The sequence below is a fragment of the Hypanus sabinus genome, chromosome 11 (genome assembly GCF_030144855.1).
Source record: "Hypanus sabinus isolate sHypSab1 chromosome 11, sHypSab1.hap1, whole genome shotgun sequence".
NCBI lineage: Eukaryota > Metazoa > Chordata > Chondrichthyes > Myliobatiformes > Dasyatidae > Hypanus > Hypanus sabinus.
In genome coordinates this window covers 3,519,008-3,539,269 of record NC_082716.1, presented here as the reverse complement: position 1 = coordinate 3,539,269, position 20,262 = coordinate 3,519,008, and the positions used below count along the sequence as shown (strand labels likewise).

Genomic DNA, 20,262 nt, shown 5'->3' with positions numbered 1-20,262 from the left:
TTATTTTGTTTTCCTTTACACTTGTGTACAGGAAACGACATTAAACAATCCTGAAGAGATTTTAAAAAAAGTCCAAAGATTCATATATTATCAAAGTATACAACTCTGAAACTCTTTTTCTCTAGATAGCCATGAAACTAAGAAAGAAAAGAACAGCAGCATGACCATCACCCCCAAATCTCTTCTCCCTACACCAAGAAAAAACAAGAACAGACACACCAACCCCCCACAAAAACACAAAAAAAGAGGAAGATCGAGTGAGAAACAGAGAATATAATAAAACTGAAAAAATTCTATAGTCCAAGTCCATATCCAAAATGCAGAAAACCTGGGTAACATTCTCCAGGCACAGCGGCAGGCCTTTCCCTCTCCAGATCTCAGTCAAATCTCACTACAACAGCTCAGGGACTGAAAAGTGCTTAATTAAGAGATATAAATTTTAATATGTGGATTTTTAGCATGTCCTTTTGGGAAGGAAACCTGCTATTCATTGTGACTCCAGGCTCAGCAATGGAGTTGACTTTAACCTGTGCTCACCTATCCACCTTCCCCCTCATCTGGTCTCATCTATTATTTGTCAGCTTGTACTCCTTCCCCTTGCCCCAACTTCTTATTCTGGTATGAGTTCCTCCAATATTTTGTATGTGTTGCTCATAAATGGAGATGACTCTTACCTGCGCTCAACAGGTGACAATAAATCTTAACTTATCAAACCCAATAGTCCCTCTCCCCCTTCCTATATAAACAACCCTCCCCCTCTCGTCATCTTACTCTGTCCTCTCGTCACTTTTTGAATTATTCAATTTGCTGTGACATTTTGCTTCCACCAAATTTTCAAGTTCAAGTTTAATTGTTATTCCAAATGAAACAGGTCTAGCCCAAATGCTTGAGTGTCATGTTCTGTAGATTGATGGTGCATGGATGTTGCTGGTAAGAACAAGCCCACAGTAGTCTGCAGACAAACACAAGCAAACACTGGAAGGCAGCACAGAAAGATCAGCCCCCAACCCAGCCTGGATGCCATGCTACACTGCTTCAGTGTCTCCTCCTGTGCTCCAAAACTGAAGAGCATTCCCATGTTACCCTTTACATTAAGAAGAAGCAGAAGTTGTTCGAGGAAAACAAAACATGTCAGGTTTTAAACAAAGCAGTTGCTGGAAATCTGAGACAAGAGACCACAGAAAGTGCAGTTCTTCAGTGGATAGAGAGAAAGCCCAGAGCAGTGTTACAGACTGATACCACGACATGAGAGCCAGACAGGTTTACTACAGATGAGCAAAACATATGCATAGTATCTCAATTTATACTGGTGTCTAGTTTCATTCTTACTTGTCCAAATGGCAATTATAACCCAGAACCACAGAACACTACAGCATAGAAACAGGCACTTCAGCCCTTCTTGCCCATATCAAACTATTATGCTGCCTAGTCCCTGCACACAGACCACAGCCCTCCATACTCCTCCCATCCGTGTACCTATCCAAACCTCTTCAATGTTGAAATTAAACCTGCAGCCAATAAATCTGCTGGCAGCTTGTTTCACACTCTCACCACCCGATGAGTGAAGAAGCTCCCCTTAAGTATTTCATCTTTCACCCTTCACCAATGACCTCTAGCTGCTGTCTCATTCAACCTCAGTGGAAAAAGCCTGCTTGCTTTTACCTTATCTATAGCCCTCATAAATCTGTATGCCTCTATCAAATCTTCCCTCATTCTCCTACACTCTAGGGAATAAAGTCCTAACCTATTCAACCTTTCCCTATAATTCAGGTCCTCAAATCCTGGCAACATCCTTCTAAATTTTCTCTGCACTCTAAGTCTCATTGTTATATTTCCTGTAGGTAGGTGACCGTAACTGCACACAATACTCCAAAATAGGCCTCACCAATATCTTATACAACTTCAACACAACATCCTAACTCCTGTACTCAGTACTTTGAGTTATGAAGGCTAATGTGCCATATGCTCTTTTTAGGAACGTATCTACGTATTCTTAGGGTGACAGGGTGGAGATACGTCTCTCCAAAGGAGGTATAAGGCACTCCTTCCCTCTGCTAGCCTGAGGTCATCCTTGGGCACGGTGTAGCATTTGCTTAGACTCCTCCCCTCTGATTAGGGTCATGTGAAGCCATGGGATCATGTGGTGGATGGTCATATGAACAGTTGGTGACCACTGGTAACCTGGTTTTGGTATCACTGATAACAAGCAGACAATCACTGAAGACTATTGATAACGGCAGGGGTCACCCATTTGTAAAGACACAGCTCAGAAGGCAATGGCAAACCACTTCTGTAGAAATTTTACCAAGAACAATCATGGTCAGGGTCATGATCACCCATGTCATACAACACAGCACATAATAAATGACTACTTATTCTGTCACTACTTATATAAACTCACCCTCTTTGGAGTGAAGGATGAGAGGTCAGAGGTAGTGTTTATTTTTTTTAAACACAGAGTAGTCGGTCTGTGGAACATCCTGTCAGGGGTGGTGGAAAATGCAGTTAAATTTAAGAGACTCTTAGACAGGCACATGGATGAAAGGAAAATAGAGGGTTATGCGGGACGGAAGAGTTAGATTGATCTGAAAGGTAGGCACATCCTGCGGTGAGGGGCTTGTACTGTGCTGTACTTTTCTATCTTCTATAAACATTTGCAACATACTAACATGCAAACCAGTTGTCTCAGATTTAGTCCAGCTATAAGGATGCAGGTATTTACCTGGAGTCTGCTCTACTATTTATTGGTCAAGACTAACTGCCTGATTTCATTGTCCCACCAATCCACATCATTTCAGCTTTCAATATACTCAATGATCCAGCATCTACACACCCCAAAGGTTTACTGCATACGAAGACTACATTTAAAAAAAAAGGTGACACTGCCTAGTGGAGCGGTCATTGACGGAGTGATCTGAGGCAGAGTGGTAGGACTTTGGCTCATTTGGGCTTCGGCAATAACGGGTTGAGGCAAGGCAAGTTACCTGTGAGGAATAGAAACAGGAAGTATGAGTGTGAGGCTAGTGTTCTGTACTAGGTGTCGGATGTGGGAAATTTGGGACATTCCCAGCCTCCTAGATGGCCACATTTGCACCCAGTGTGTCGAGCTGCAGCTCCTTAGTGACCGGGTTAGGGAACTGGAGATGCAGCTCGATGACCTTCACCTGATCAGAGGAAGTGAGGAGGTGATAGAGAAGCTATAGCCAAGTATACTGGGGCCTTGAGAGACAGATAAGTGGGTAACATCAGCAGAGGGAAGGGCAGGAGTCAGATACTAGAAAGTACCCTTGTGTCTGTCCCACTTAACAATAAGTAATCTTGTTTAGAGTACTGTTGGGAGGGGAGAACAACTTACCTGGGGTCCGGCCCTGTGGCTCAGAAAGGTAGGGCAGGGAAAGGAAGAAAACAGCAGTAATAGGGGACTCTATAGATAGGGGGTCAGAGAGGTGATTCTGTGGACGCAGAAAAGAAACACAGATGATAGTTTGCCTCCCAGGTGCCAGGGTCTGATTGTATTTTTGATCATGTCCATGATATCCTGAAGTGGAAAGGTGAACATCCAGAAGTCATGGTACATATTGGTACCAATGACATAGGAAGGAAAAGGGAAGAGGTCCTGAAAACAGACTACAGGGAGTTAGGAAGGAAGTTGAGAAGCAGGACCCCAAAGGTAGTAATCTTGGGTTTACTGCCTATGCCACGCAACAGTGAGAATAGGAACAGAGTGAGGTGGAGGATAAATGCGTGGCTGACGGATTGGAGCAGGGGACAAGGATTCAGATTTCTGGATCATTGGGACCTTTTTTGTGGCAGACGTGACCTGTACAAAAAGAACAGGTTGCACTTGAATCTAAGGGGGATCAATATGCTGGCAGGGAGGTTTGCTAGGGCTACTGGGGAGAGTTTAAACTAGAATTGCTGGGGGGTTGGGAACCAAACTTAAGGGATGGAGGAAGGGGCGGTTGGCTCACAAATAGAGAAAGCTTGGAGACAGTGCGGGAGGGAGGATAGGCAGGTGATCGAGAAGGAATACGCTCAGACCGATGTCTATTTTAATGCAAGAAGCATCATGAACAATGCAGATGAGCTTAGAGCTTGGATCAGTACTTGAAGCTATGATGTTGTGGCCATTACAGAGACTTGGATGGTTCAGGGGCAGGAATGGTTACTTCAAGTGCCAGGCTTTAGATGTTTCAGAAAGGACAGGGAGGGAGGCAAAAGAGGTGGGGGCATGGCCTGTTGATCAGAGATAGTGTCACAGCTGCAGAAAAGGAGGAAGTCATGGAGGAATTGTCTACTGAGTCTCTGTGGGTGGAAGTTAGAAACAGGAAGGGATCAATAACTCTACTGGGTGTTTTTTTATAGACCACCCAATAGTAACAGGGACATCAAGGAGCAGATAGGAAAACAGATTCTGGAAAGGTGTAACGATAACAGGGTTGCTGTGGTGGGAGATTTTAATTTCCTAAATATTGATTGGCATCTGGATGATGGGGTAGTAAATTGGATTAGTAAGTATGCAGATGATACTAAGGTAGGAGGTGTTGTGGATAATTAAGTAGGCTTTCAAAGCTTGCAGAGAGATCTAGGCCAATTTGAAGAGTGGGCTGAACGATGGCAGATGGAGTTTAATGCTGATAAGTGTGAGGTGCTACATTTTGGTAGGAGTAATCCAAATAGGACATACATGGTAAATGGTAGGGCATTGAAGAATGCAGTAGAACAGAGAAATCCAGGAATAGTGGTGCATAGTTCCCTGAAGGTGGAATCTCATGTGGATAGGGTGGTGAAGAAAGCTTTTGGTATGTTGGCTTTTATAAATCAGAGCATTGAGTATAGGAGTTGGGATGTAATGTTAAAATTGCACAAGGCATTGGTAAGGCCGAATTTGGAGTATTGTGTACAGTTCTGATCACCAAATTATAGGAAAGATATCAACAAAATAGGGAGAGTACTGAGAATATTTACTAGAATGTTACCTGGATTTCAGCACCTAAGTTACAGGAAAAGGTTGAACAAGTTAGGTCTTTATTCTTTGGAGCATAGAAGGTTAAGGGGGGACTTGATAGAGGTATTTAAAATAATGAGGGGGATAAATCGAGTTGATGTGGATAGGCTTTTTCCATTGAGAGTAGGGGAGATTCAAACAAGAGGACATGATTTGAGAGTTAGGAGGCAAAAGTTTAAAGGTAACACGAGGCAGAATTTCTTTACTCAGAGAGTGGTAGCTGTGTGGAATGAGCTTCCAGTAGAAGTGGTAGGGGCAGGTTTAGTATTGTCATTTGAAGTAAAATTGGATAGGTATATGGATAGCAAAGGAATGGAGGGTTATGGGCTGAGTGCAGGCCAGTGAGACTAGGTGAGTGTAAGTGTAAGCGTCAGCACGCATTAGAATTGTTATATGGTTATATGGCATCTCTCTAGAGCAATGGGTTTGTTAGGTGTGTTCAAGAGGAGAGGCTGTACTTGATCTGATATTGGAAAATGAACCTGGTCAGGTGCCAGATCTCTCAGTGGGAGAGCATTTTTGAGATAGTGATCACAATTCTATCTCCTTTACCATAGCAATGGAAAGGGATAGAAACAGACAAAGTTAGGAAAGTGTTTAATTGGAGTAAGAGGAAATATGAAGCTATCAGGCAGGAACTTGGAAGCTTAAATTGGAAACAGATGTTCTCAGGGAAATGTACAGCAGAAATGTGGCAGATGTTCAGGGGATATTTGCATGGTGTTCTGCACGGATACGTTCTAATGAGACAGAAAGAATAGTAGGGTTGTAGCGGTGTGCTACACGCAGCGCTGAAATAACGACACAGAGTTGGTAAACTGCAGTTAAAGAAGATTTTATTCGAACTTCGCGGCTTCGCTTTAAAGCCTCCCTGATCCCGCCCTCCCCGGGCGCGGATGCTGTAGGGGGCACATATTCACAGTCCCGCGTGAGCTTTTCCCTTTGTTAGTGAAGCAGACCTGGCGCCCTTTTGGGACTGGCCTTTATGCCGGCGCTCTGGCTATTTGTGAGCCGGTTGGAGTGCACTAGGAAGTGGGTCGCCACATAACCCCCCCCCCCCCCAGAACCAGCGATACACCCCCCCAATGTCCACAGTCTGGGCTGGACCCTGTTTGGGAGGTCGGCCCCTGCGCCGCAGTGCCGGGAACTCGACTGGTTGCGCCACGTCCACATGGGCCGGTTTGAGGCGGTCCACCGTGAAAACCTCCTCTCTCCCCCCAATGTCCAGCATGAACGTGGACCCATTGTTCCTGAGCACCGTAAACAGCCCCTCGTAGGGCCTTTGCAGCGGTGGCCGATGCCCACCCCTTTGTACAAACACAAACTTCCAGTTCTGCAGGGCTTTGGGTACGCAGGTCGGGTTCTGCCCATGCTGCGAAGTGGGTATGGGGGCCAGGTTGCCGAGCCTCTCGCGTAGTCTGCCCAGGACTGCTGCGGGTTCTTTGTCGTGCCCCCTTGGGGCTGGTATGAATTCCCCGGGGACGACCAGAGGTACGCCGTACACCAACTCAGCCGACGAGGTGTGCAGATCGTCTTTGGGCGCCGTGCGGATGCCGAGTAGGACCCAGCGAAGCTCGTCCACCCAGTTAGCTCCTCGCAGGCGGGCCATGACAGCTGACTTTAGGTGACGGTGGAAACGCTCCACCAGGCCGTTCGGCTGTGGGTGGTAGGCAGCCCAAAAGGCTGGCCATAGCTGACCACAGGCTGGAGGTGAACTGGGCGCCTCTGTCGGAGGTGATGTGGGCCGGTACACCAAAGCGGGACACCCAGGTGGTGATCAGTGCCCAGGCGCAAGATTCAGAGATGGTGTCGGTGAGCAGGATCGCATCTGGCTATCTGGTGAACCGATCTACGATAGTGAGGAGGTGCTGCGCTCCGCGCGACACTGGCAGGGAGCCCACGATATCCACATGAATGTGGTCGAAACGCCGGTGGGTGGGGTAGAACTGCTGCGGCAGAGCTTTGGTGTGCCGCTGCACCTTGGCCGTCTGGCAGTGCATGCACGTTTTGGCCCATTCACTGACCTGCTTGCGGAGACCGTGCCAAACGAACCTGCTGGAGACCATCTGGACGGTTGTCCTGATGGAGGAGTGCACTAAGTTATGAATGGAGTTGAAAACACGGCGCCGCCAGTTTGCCGGGACGACAGGACGGGGTTGGCCGGTGGTGACGTCACAGAATAGGGTCCTCTCACCTAGGCCTACGGGGAGGTCCTGGAGCTGCAAACCGGAGACTGCGGTTCTGTAACTCGGAATCTCCTTGTCTGCCTGCTGCGCCTCTGCCAGCGCCTCAAAGTCTACCCCTTGGGAAAGGGCATGAATGTTAGGGCAAGAGAGCGCATCCGCCACGACATTGTCCTTACCCGAGATGTGCCGAACATCCGTTGTGTATTCAGAGATGCAGGACAGATGGCACTGCTGGCGGGACGACCAGGGGTCAAACACCTTCGTGAACGTAAAGGTAAGCAGCTTGTGGTCCATGAACGTGGTGAAGGGCCTACCTTCCAAGAAGTACCTGATATGCCGGATTGCCAGGTATAGCGCCAACAGTTCCCGGTCAAAAGCACTGTACTTGAGCTCGGGTGGCTGCAGGTGTTTGCTGAAAAACGCCAAGGGTTGCAGCGACCCACGATGAGTTGCTCCAGTACCCCACCGACTGCCGTGTTAGATGCGTCCACTATGAGGGTGGTAGGGACGTCCATTCTGGGGTGCATTAGCATCGTGGCGTTTGCCAAGGCTTCTTTTGTTTTAATGAAAGCGGCGGCGGACTCTTCGTCCCAGGTAATGTCCTTGCCCAGACCCGACATCAGGGCGAACAGGGGGCACATGATTCAGGCAACTGAAGGGAGGACACGGTGGTAGAAATTTACCATACCCACGAATTCCTGAAGGCCTTTGATTGTGGTGGGTTGGGGAAAATGGCAGACTGCGTCAACCTTAGCAGGCAGAGGGGCTGCCCTGTCTTTAGTAATCCTGTGGCCCAGGAAGTTGATGGTGTCGAGCCTGAACTGGCATTTGGCCGGGTTGATTGTTAGACCGTATTTACTCAGTCGGGCGTAGAGTTGACAGAGGTGGGACAGATGCTCCTGACGACTGCTGCTTGTTATGAGGATGTCGTCCAAATAGATGAAAGCGAAGTCCAGGTTGTGTCCCGCCGCGTCCATTAACCACTGGAACGTCTGTGCGGCATTCTTCAGGCCAAACGGCATGCGGAGGAACTCGAAAAGGCCAAACGGGGTGATGAGAGCTGTTTTGGGGACGTCGTCAGGATGCATCGGGATTTGATGGTACCCTCGGACGAGGTCTAACTTGGAGAAGATCCGTGCGCCGTGCAGGTTTGCTGCAAAATCCTGAATGTGCGGCACAGGGTAGCGGTCTGGTGTTGTAGCCTCGTTCAGCCTGCGGTAGTCGCTGCATGGTCTCCAGCTCCTTGTCGCTTTGGGCACCATGTGCAGGGGGGAGGCCCATGGGCTGTCGGACCGCCGGATGATCCCCAATTCCTCCATCCTCTGGAACTCCTCCTTCGCCAGTCGGAGCTTGTCCGGGGGAAGCCGCCGAGCGCGGGCGTGGAGGGGTGGTCCCTGGGTCGGGATGTGGTGCTGTATGCCGTGTCGGGGCATGGCTGCCGTGAACTGCGGTGCCAGAACCGATGGGAAATCCGCCAGGACCCTGGTGAAGTCGTTGTCGGACAGCGTGATGGAGTTGAGGTGAGGGGCTGGCAACTGGGCTGCACCCAGGGAGAATGTCTGAAAGGTCTCGGCATGGACCAGTCTCTTCCTGGGCAGGTCGACCAGTAGGCTGTGAGCCCGCAAAAAATCCGCACCCAGAAGCGGTTGGGCTACGGCGGCCAGTGTGAAGTCCCACGTGAACCGGCTGGAGCCGAACTGTAGCTGCACCGTACGGGTGCCATTGGTCCTTACTGTGCTGCCGTTCCCGGCCCTCAGGGGGGTGACCCGGTGCCCTGATACGGATGTCATAACTCGCCGGAGGTAAGACACTGATCTCGGCACCGGTGTCGACCAAAAAACGGCGTCCTGACCGCTGGTTCCACACATACAGGAGGCTATCCTGATGGCCAGCTGCCGTAGCCATCAGCGGCGGCTGGCCCTGGCGTTTCCCGGGAACTTGCAGGGCGGGCTACAGCGGCAGGCTTCTGCGCCCCACCGCTGGTGGTAGAAGCACCATTGTTCGTTGGGCTCCCCGCCCCTGCCTCTGGGGTTAGTGGGCTCTGTGGCCGGGCCGGGTCTGGTTTGCTGCTGGGAGTGTGGCTGGGTGGTCTGTGCGACGGACGCCCCACTCACCTTCTTGGTGTTCCACAGCAAGTCCGCCCGGGCTGCCACCTTCCAGGGGTCGCTGAAATCCGCGTCGGACAGCAGCAGGCGTAAGTCCTCGGGCACATGTTCCAGGAATGCCTGCTCAAACATGAGGGAGGGCTTGTGTCCTCCGGCCAGAGACAACATCTCATTCATTAAAGCCGATGGAGGTCTGTCCCCCAAACCATCCAGCTGCAGTAAGCGGGCAGCCCGCTCGGCCGTGAGAGTCCGAAAGTCCTTATGAGCAGGGCTCTGAATTCCGTGTACTTGCCCTCTGCTGCGGGAGACTTTACGAACTCCTCAACCTGGGCCGCTGTGTCCTTGTCGAGGGAGCTCACCACGTAGTAGTAACGTGTGCCAAACGTGGAATTGGGCTTCTGCTTGCGGAACCACAGGTGAGGTCACAGCATCCAGAAGCTTGGCAGTTTCAACGAAACCGCATGAACAGATGCGGCGTCGTTCATCTCCGGTCCAAATATTGTTTGGACCGTTGGGGTCACCAATTGTAGCGGTGTGCTACACGCAGCGCTGAAATAACGACACGGAGTCGGTAAACTGTAGTTAAAGAAGATTTTGTTTGAACTTCGTGGCTTCGCTTTAAAGCCTCCCTGATCCTGCCCTCCACGGGCACGGATGCTGTAGGGGGCACGTATTTACAGTCCCGTGCGAGCTTTTCCCTTTGTTAGTGAGGCAGACCTGGCGCCCTTTTGGGACCGGCCTTTATGCCGGCGTGCTGGCTACTTGTGAGCCGGCTCGAGTGTGCTAGGAAGTGGGTCACCACAGGGTACAGGAACAATGGTGTACAAAGGCTGTTGAAAATCTAGTTAAGAAGAAAAGCTTATGAAAGGCACAAAGAGGGGAGCCACGACCCATCCTTGCTTGCAAAGACTGAGCCTTTGATGGACGCTACTTTTATACCCAGTCATGATACCTCACCTGCTACCAATTAGCCTGCTTAATGTGGAGTCTTCCAAACCGGTGTAACTTGAATATTCTGTGCACTTTTCAATCTTATTTTAACTCTGTCTCAACTTTTGTTGAGTGTGTTGCAGCCATCAGATTCTAAATTTGTGTATATTTACAAAATACAATTAAGTTGGTCAGTAAAACTATTGAAAATCTTTTCTTTGTACTTTTGTCAGTTAAATAAGGGTTCATGTGAATTAACACATCACAGATTTTTGTTTTTATTGCATTTTGGAAAATATCCCAACTTTTCTGGAAATGGGGTTTGTACTATATTGAACTGCTGCTGCTAAGTTAACAAATTTCAATCACATGCCAGTGATAATAAACCTGATTCTGATTATAAGGTTAGCAGGAAGGAGCGTAAGAATGAAATTAGGAGAGCTAGAAAAGGCCATGAGAAGGCCTTGGAGAGCAGGATTAAAGAAAACACTAAGGCATTCTACGAGTAAGTGAAGAGCAAGAGGACAAGACGTGAGAGAATAGGACCAATCAAGTGTGACAGTGGAAAAGTGTGTATGGAATCGGAGCAGATAGCTGAGGTACTTAACAAATACTTTGTTTCAGTATTCACTAAAGGATCTTGGCAATTGTAGGGATGACTTCCAGTGGACTGAAAAGCTTGAGCATAGACATTAAGAAAGAGGATGTGCTGGAGTTTTTGGAAAACATCAAGTTGGATAAGTCTCCAGGACTGGATGAGATGTACCCCAAACTACTGTGGGAAGCAAGGGAGGAGATTACAGAGCCTCTGGCAATGATCTTTGCATCATCAATGGGGACGGGGTGGGAGGGAGGTTCTGGAGGATTGGAGGATTGCAGATGTTGTTCCCTTATTCAAGAAGGAGTACAGATAGCCTAGATAGACCAGTGACTACGCCCGGTTTGAGGCGGAAAATGACGTGGCAGCAAGTAAGTCCACCCCTCCTACAAATAACTGAGTGCTGTGTCTCACTGTGGCCAACATGAGAAGAACTCTGTGCAGGGTCAACCCACAGAAGGCCAGACAACATCCCTGGCAGAGTGCTCCGAGGATGTGCAGACCAGCTAGCAGATGTTCTCACTGACATCTTCAACATCTCCCTGAGCAGCACCACCATTCCAACGTGCTTCATGGCCGCCACCATCATCCCCGTGCTGAAGTCGTCTTCAGTGTCCTGTCTAAATGACTACCGTCCCGTTGCACTTACATCCATCATCATGAAGTGTTTCAAGAGGTTCGTCATGAGGCATTTCAAGACCCTGCTGCCCCCTCACTGGAAACCCTTGCTGCCCCCTCACTGGAAACCCCTGCAGTTTGCTTACTGACCCAACCATTCAACAGATGATGCCATTGCCATCACCTGGCCCTAACCCACCTGGACAAAAAAGACACACACGTTCGGATGCTGTTCATAGACTTCAGTTCAGCATTCAACACAATCATCCCTCAGAAACTGATTGGAAAACTGAACCAACTGGGCCTGAACACCTCCCTCTGCAACTGGATACTAGACTTCCTGACTGGGAGACCTCAGTCAGTCTGGATCAGGAGCAGCATCTCCAACACCATCACACTGAGCATGGGGGCTCCCCAGGGCTGCGTGCTCAGTCCACTGCTGTTCACTCTGCTGACCCATGACTGTGCTGCAACACACAGCTCGAACCATATCATCAAGTTCGCCGATGACACGACCATGGTGGGTCTCATCAGCTAGAACGACGAGTCAGCTTACAGAGAGGAGGTGCAGCTGCTAACGTACTGGTGCAGAGCCAACAACCTGTCTCTTAATGTGAACAAAGCAAAAGAGATGGTTGTTGACTTCAGGAGGGCATGGAGCGACCACTCCCCGCTGAACATCGACGGCTCCTCTGTAGAGATCGTAAAGAGCACCAGATTTCTTGGTGTTCACCTGATGGAGAATCTCACCTGGTCCCTCAACACCAGCTCCATAGCAAAGAAAGCCCAGCAGTATCCCTACTTACTGCGAAGGTTGAGGAAAGTCCATCTCACACCCCCCATCCTCATCACATTCTACAGGGGTTGTATTGAGAGCATCCTGAGCAGCTGCATCACTGCCTGGTTCAGAAATTGCACCATCTCGGATCACAAGACCCTGCAGCGGATAGTGAGGTCAGCTGAGAAGATCATCGAGGTTTCTCTTCCAGCCATCACAGACATTTACACTACATGCTGCATCCGCAAAGGAAACAGCATTATGAAGGACCACATGCACCCCTCATACAATCTCTTCTCCCTCCAGCCGTCTGGGAAAAGGCTCCGAAGCATTGGGGCTCTCACGACCAGACTATGTAACAGTTTCTTCCCCCAAGCTATCAGACTCCTCAAAACCCAGAGCCTGGACTGACACCTTGCCCTACTGTCCTGTTTATTATTTATTGTAATACCTGCACTGTTTTTGTGCACTTTACGCAGTCCTGTGTAGGTGTGTAGTCTAGTGTAGTTCTTTCTCTGTGTTGTTTTTTTTGTGTGTAGTTCAGTCTAGTTTTTGTACTGTGTCATGTAACACCATGGTCCTGAAAAACGCTGTTTCATTTTTACTATGTACTGTACCAGCAGTTGTGGTCGAAATGACAATAAAAGTGACTTGACTTGACTTGAAATCCACAGCCTAGTCAATTTTAAATTGTCCCATTCAGGCCTTAAGATTTAATTGTGGGGAGGATTTCTTACTCCTTTGGGGATGATGTCTTTCCTGAATTTGGGTGTGGGCGGGGGTCACTCCTGGCTGTGAAAATCTGCAGATGCTGGAAATTCAAGCCCCTTTTTTCCCCCCTCCCCTTTTTTTCTTTCTCTCTCTGCCCATCACTCTGCCTGTTCTCCATCTCCCTCTGGTGCTCCCCTCCCCCTTTCTTTCTCCCTAGGACTCCCGTCCCATGATCCTTTCCCTTCTCCAGCTCTGTATCCCTTTTGCCAATCACCTTTCTGGCTCTCAGCTTCACCCCACCCCCTCCAGTCTTCTATCATTTTGCATTTTCCCCTCCCCCTCCTACTTTCAAATCTCTTACAATCTTCCTTTCAGTTAGTCCTGACAAAGAGTCTCAGCCCGAAACGTTGACAGCGCTTTTCCCTACAAATGCTGCCTGGCCTGCTGCGTTCCACCAGCATTTTGTGTGTGTTGCTTACTTCAGTGGTTGGTAAGTTGATGGAAAAGATACTGAGAGGCAGGATTTATGAAAATTTGGAGAGACATAATATGATTAGGAATAGTCAGCATAGCTTTGTCAAAGGCAGGTTGTGCCCTACGAGCCTGATTGAATTTTTAGAGGATGTGACTAAATACATTGATGAAAGTAAAGCAGTAGATGTAGTGTATATGGATTTCAGCAAGGCATTTGATAAGGTACCCCATGCAAGGCTTACTGAGAAAGTAAGGAGGCATGGGATCCAAGGGAACCTTGCTGTATGGATCCAGAACTGGCTTGCCTACAGAAGGCAAAGAGTGGTTGTAGACAGGTCATATTCTGCATGGAGTTCAGTGGCCAATGGTGTGCCTCAGGGATGTGTTCTGGGACCCCTTCTCTTCCTGATTTTTATAAATGACCTGGATGAGGAAATGGAGGGATCGGTTAGTAAATGTGCTGATGGTGTGTTGTGAATAGTGTGGAATCTGTTCTGGGACCCCTTCTCTTCCTGATTTTTTATGAATGACCTGGATGAGGAAATGGAGGGATCGGTTAGTAAATGTGCTGATGGTGTGTTGTGAATAGTGTGGAGGGCTGTCAGAGGTCACAGTGGGACACTGATAGGATGCAAAACTGGGCTGACAAGTGGCAGATTGTGTTCAACTCAGATAAGGTGAGGTGGTTTATTTTGGTAGGTCCAATATGATGACAGAATATAGCATTAATTGTAAGACTCTTGGCAGTGTGGAGGATAAGAGGGATCTTGGGGTCCGAATCCATAGGACAGTCAAAGCTGCTACGCAGGTTGACTCTGTAGGTAAGAAGGCATACGATGCATTGGCCTTCATCATCTGTGAGATTGAGTTTAAGGGCCGAGAGGTAATGTTATAGTTATATAGGACCCTGGTCAGACCCCACTTGGGAGTACTGTGCTCAGTTCTGGTCACCTCACTACAGGAAGGATGTGGAAACCATAGAAAGGGTGCAGAGGAGATTTACAAGGATGTTGCCTGGATTGGGGAGCATGCCTTACAAGGATAGGTCGATGAGAGGTGACCTGATAGAGGTGTACAAGATGATGAAAGGCATTGATCATGCGGATAGTCAGAGGTTTTTTCCCCAGGGGTGAAATGGCTATCACGAGGGGGCACAGTTTTAAGGTGGTTGGAAGTATGTACAGAGATGTCAGGGGTAAGTTTTTTTATGCAGAGAGTGGTGAGTGCATGGAATGGGCTACTGGTGATTGTGGTAGAGGTGAATACAATAGGGTCTTTTAAGCGACTCCTGAATAGGTACATGGAGCTTAGAAAAATAGATAATTTCTAAAGTAAGAACATGTTTTGCACAGCATTGTGGGCTGAAGAGTCTGTATTGTGCTGTAGTTTTTCTATGTTTCTATAAGACATTTCTTCTTCTCTCAGCCCTAGAAGACCAATCCCTTAAACCCGTGTCTATGGATTTTGGCTCTCCGGGAAACAGACATTCAATAACATTTCCCTCCACATTTGCTGCCTCACCCAATAACTTCCTCTAACAGATTGCTCATTGCTACCAATTTCATTTCTGCTATCCTTGTGTTTCTACTTTGCTACTGCACTGCAAAGCCCTGCCAAAGCATGTCCACTTTAAAGAATCTTTCCTGACATGAATACTGTGAGACCCCCCTTGCTACTCCCCGTGATTTTCGTTGCCCTCTTTTCTCTTCCACCACACACTCATCACTGATCCACCTATCCCTTCCCCTCACCCTTCTGTATGCACTACCGCCCCTCAACCCCTCCGTACCCACTATCTACCTTCTTTCCTAGTCCCACTGAAGAGGCTAAACCTGAAGTGTCAACTGAACATTTCCCATGCTGATATGGTGGAGCCTTAAGTACCACACCACCAGATTCAGGAACAGTTATTACCCTACAACCATTGGGAAGGAGGCACAGGAACCTCAGGTCCCACACCACCAGGTTCAGGAACAGTTATTACCCTACAACCATTGGGAAGGAGGCACAGGAACCTCAGGTCCCACACCACCAGGTTCAGGAACAGTTATTACCCTACAACCATTGGGAAGGAGGCACAGGAACCTCAGGTCCCACACCACCAGGTTCAGGAACAGTTATTACCCTACAACCATTGGGAAGGAGGCACAGGAACCTCAGGTCCCACACCACCAGGTTCAGGAACAGTTATTACCCTACAACCATTGGGAAGGAGGCACAGGAGCCTCAGGTCCCACACCACCAGGTTCAGGAACAGTTATTACCCTACAACCATTGGGAAGGAGGCGCAGGAGCTTCAGGTCCCACACCACCAGGTTCAGGAACAGTTATTACACTACAACCATTGGGAAGGAGGCACAGGAGCCTCAGGTCCCACACCACCAGGTTCAGGAACAGTTATTACACTACAACCATTGGGAAGGAGGCACAGGAGCCTCAGGTCCCACACCACCAGGTTCAGGAACAGTTAATACCTCCAAACCATCAGGCTCCTGAACCAGCATGGAAAATCTCACTCACCTCAACAATGAACTGACTCTAAGTCCTACAGACTCACTTTCAAAAACCCTACAAATCATGTCTTTAGTAAGAATAAATTAATTGCTTATTTTCATTTACTTATTTATTTATATACATCTATTTATCTCTATGTTTCATTTATTTATTACTATTTATTTTGTATTTACACAGTTTGTCTTTTGCACTTTGGTTGTCAGTCTTTGTGTGGAGCTTTTCATTGATTCTATTGCATTTAGTCCGAATACCTGCAACCAAATGTAACTCAGGGTCGGATATGGTGACATATATATGCTTTCATAATAAATTTACTTTGAGCTTTGAGTTCCTCTAGCAGTTTGTTTTATTTTTAATAAATCTTACAAATGTACTTTGGTGGGGAAAGCAACTGCAGCGAAGTGACCTTCGTGTGATACCATTATACTTGACTACAACATTAATCAGTTATATAAACAGCAATGAGATCCGGTTTCCTAAACAGAAAACAGTCTATCCTTAAGGGTCTTGGGATTCTTTCAACAGCAGCATCTGTAAGGGAAGTGGCCAGACTGCATAGTTACGAGTAGACAAAGAGCTGGGCTGGAAATGACATGCTCCCATTAGCTGAAACTTACAGAAATAGGATGTGACACTGTAGTTGTCTGACTTTGATATTGTGTCAGATATTAATGGTAGATTTTTAATTGTTAAAGGAACAATTTATAATAGAAAAATTGTTCTGTTTAACCTATATGGACCTAATATAGATGATCCTTTTTTTAAAAAAAAATGTATTTGCTTTATTGCTGGACTTAAATGAATATATGTTGTTAATGGGTGGTGATTTTAATTGTTGTTTAAACCCTTTGATTGACAAGAGTTCAACTAATCAGCAGCTTCCAAGTTGTTCTGCATCACTTATTAACTCGTTTCTAATTGATTTTGGCCAGGTTGAAATTTGGAGACATTTACATCCTAATGATAGAGATTATTCCTTTTTTTCACATGTTCACAAAAAATATTCGAGAATCGATTCCTTTATAGTTGATCCCTGACTTTTGTCCAAAGTCCAGAAATGTGAATATGATACTATAGTTCTGTCGGATCATGCGCCTCTAAGTTTAGTTTTTGAATTGAATGATGTCGCTATTGCAAATTTGCCCAGGTGTTTTCCAGAAAATTTATTACAAAGTCCAGATTTTGTCAAATTTATTGAGATTCAGATAAAAGATTTTAATAATATGGGATATGTATCAAAATTGATTATATGGGATACATTTAAAGCATATTTGTGCAGTCAGATAATTTCCTGTTCAGCTAAGCTTAACAAACAGACGAAAACAGAGTTAGGTAAAATTTCCAGACAAATTAAAGACTTGGATAATATTTATGCAGTCTCTCCAATCACAATATAATTTATTATTAACTTAACCTATTGAAAGAAATTTACTTAAATTGAAAAGTCAATTTTATGTGTTTGGAGATAAAAATAATAAGCTATTAGCATCTCAATTAAAAGCAGCTAGAGCTAAAAGACAAATCTTAAAAATTCATAAAGGAGATGGTAGTTTAGCATGCAATTATGAAGATATTAATAAAATTTTTCAGAACTTTTATATTGAACTTTATAAATCTGTTTCCAGTTGATTCTTCTAAAATGAATGCCTTTTTACAAAAGATTGATTTTCCTCAAATTTCTGCTGAAGATCAACAAACTCCTGATGCTCCTACTACTGAAAGAGAAATTCAGAAAGATATTTTTCAATGCAATCTGGTAAGCTCCAGGACTGGATGGTTATTCTGTAGGATTTTATAACAAAATTTGAAATGTTGCTCTCTTCTTATATGTTGGAAATGCTTAAAGATTCTTTTTTTGATAGGAGAGTTACCTAAAGATTCTACTGACTGTGCTTCATATAGACCTATTTCATTGTTAAATGTGATGCTAAAATTCTCTCAAAAATAATGGCTAATCAGCTGGAAAATATTTTAGCTAAAATTATTTCTCAAGATCAAGCAGGTTTTGTAAAGGGCCATTATTCCTTTTCTAATGTTCAGAGATTGTTAAATGTTATGTATTCATCCTTCTCTAAGGCTCCCCATTGTGTCGTTTCTTTTGATGCTGAAAAGGCATTTGATAGAGTTGAATGGAAATACTTATTTAATGTTTTAGAGAAATTCAGCTTTGGTATTAGAATGATATATAAAAGCCCTATTGCTACTGTTATTACTAACAATTGCAGATCTCCTTTTCTCAGCTTTCGCGGGGTATGAGACAATGATGTCCGTTAAGTCCTTTGTTAACTAATTTGGTGCTGGAACCCTTGGCAATTGCACATCGTGAAGCTAAAGATATTCATGGAATTTTTATAAATGGGACTGTGCATAAGATCTCTCTTTATGCTGACGATCTTTTAGTTTATATTTCAAATCCTGAAGAATCCATTTCTAGCTTATTGAAACTATTAAATGATTTTGGAAAGTTTTCAGGATATAAACTAACCCTTCATAAAAGTGAATTATTTCCCCTAAATGATTCTACTTCTATATATGATGACATTCCTTTTAGAGTTACAGACTCATTTAAATATTTAGGTATTATTATCACAAAAAATCATAAAGATCTTTATAAAGCTAATTTGGTTCCTTTAGTGGATTTTATGAAACAATTATTTTGTAGATGGAATGCACTTACACTTTCATTAGTCAGTCAAATTCATGCAGTTAAAATGATGATTTTACCAAAATTTTTATATGTATTTCAAAATATCCTTTTTTTTAAACTAAGAAGTTCTTCGATCAGGTTGACTCCATTATTTTTCATCTTTTGTTTGGAATAATGAAAGACCAAGAATTGCTAAATACCATTTACAAAAATTTTAAAAAGATGGAGGTCTTGCTTTGTCTAATTTAAGAATGTATTATTGGGCTGTTAATATACATTATATGTGTTCTCGGTTATATTGGGCTGATAGAGATGAACGACCACCTTTAGCTGATTTGGAATTGAATGCTGTGAAACAGTTCCATTTAACCTCATTATTAGGAGCTTCTCTGCCTGTACAACTGGCCAAAATTACTAATTTAAATTTATTTCCTGTGATTAAGCAGTCATTACAAATTTGGTTCCAGTTTTGTAATTTATTTAATCTTAAAAAATTTAAACTTTTTAGTTTAATTTATCGAAATTATTTATTTAAACCTTCATTAAGTGATCCTACTTTTCTTTTTTGGAGGAATAAAGGGGTTTATTCCTTCACGGATTTGTTCCAAGATGGCCGACTGATCTCTTTTGAGAAATTAGTAACTAAATACTCTCTCTCATACTCACATTTTCTGCAGTATCTTTCAGTCAGACAATTCTTACAAAAATACCTAAGTAACTTTCCATATATACAAGAATCTGACCTGTTAGATATTATTTTAAAAATGAATCCTTTAGTGAAGAGTTTTATTGGGAAAATTTATAATTTATTGTTACAGCAACACAATCTTAATCTTCACTTAAGATTAAGCAAGATTGGGAGAGAGCTTAACATGACTTTGATAGCAGAAGATTGGTTGCTGATTTTGAAGTTGATAAATTCTTCTTCAATTTGTGTCAATCACTCTTTAATTCAATTTAAAATTGTACATCGTTACTATTTGACAAAGGAGACACTATCTAAAATGTTTCCTAATGTTAATAGTCAGTGTGACAGATGTAAAGCCGAGACAGCCACATTGACACATATGTTTTGGTCGTGTTCTGTATTAAAACATTTTTGCAAGTCTGTTTTCTCTACAATTTCGAAAGCTTTAAAAATTAATTTACAACCTAATAAATTGACAGTTTTATTTGGTATAATCCCTCAATATATTCATGGTATTTCTTCATCAGACCAACATGTAATTGCATTCATTACATTATTGGCCAGAACGGGTATTTTGTTGAAATGGAAAGATACTTCTGCTCCTACTTTAATACAATGGTTTTCCCAAGTGATGTTATGTCTTAGTTTGCAGAAAATCAGAAGTCGAACTTTTGATCCTCGATTCAATTTTGAGAAAAGGTGGAGTTCATTTGCCCACTACTATCATCTGATTTGAGTTTATTAATATGGTTTCCTTCCGATTTTACTTTAAGCAGATTTGAGTTGGCGGATTGATTTTTTTTTAATGGAAGCTTGTATGTTGTATAGCTCCGAGGCTGTACTCCCAATGGGTTTTTTTTTTTGCTTTTTTTTTTAGTTAGTAGGGATTCCTTTTTTTTCCAAAAAAATTCTTAACACTACTTTTTTATTATTATTGATATATTGCTTAGCTTTGTTAGTTATTTGCTAATTTAATTCCTTATTGTACACAATGACATATTGACT

General features: G+C 44.8%; 1 protein-coding gene across 2 annotated transcripts in view; it reads right to left on the bottom strand.

The window, feature by feature from the left end:
* rabggtb (Rab geranylgeranyltransferase subunit beta) overlaps nt 1-20,262 on the bottom strand; it is a 99,361-nt gene that overhangs the window by 25,653 nt on the left and 53,446 nt on the right. The gene's annotated exons all lie outside the window — the stretch shown is intronic.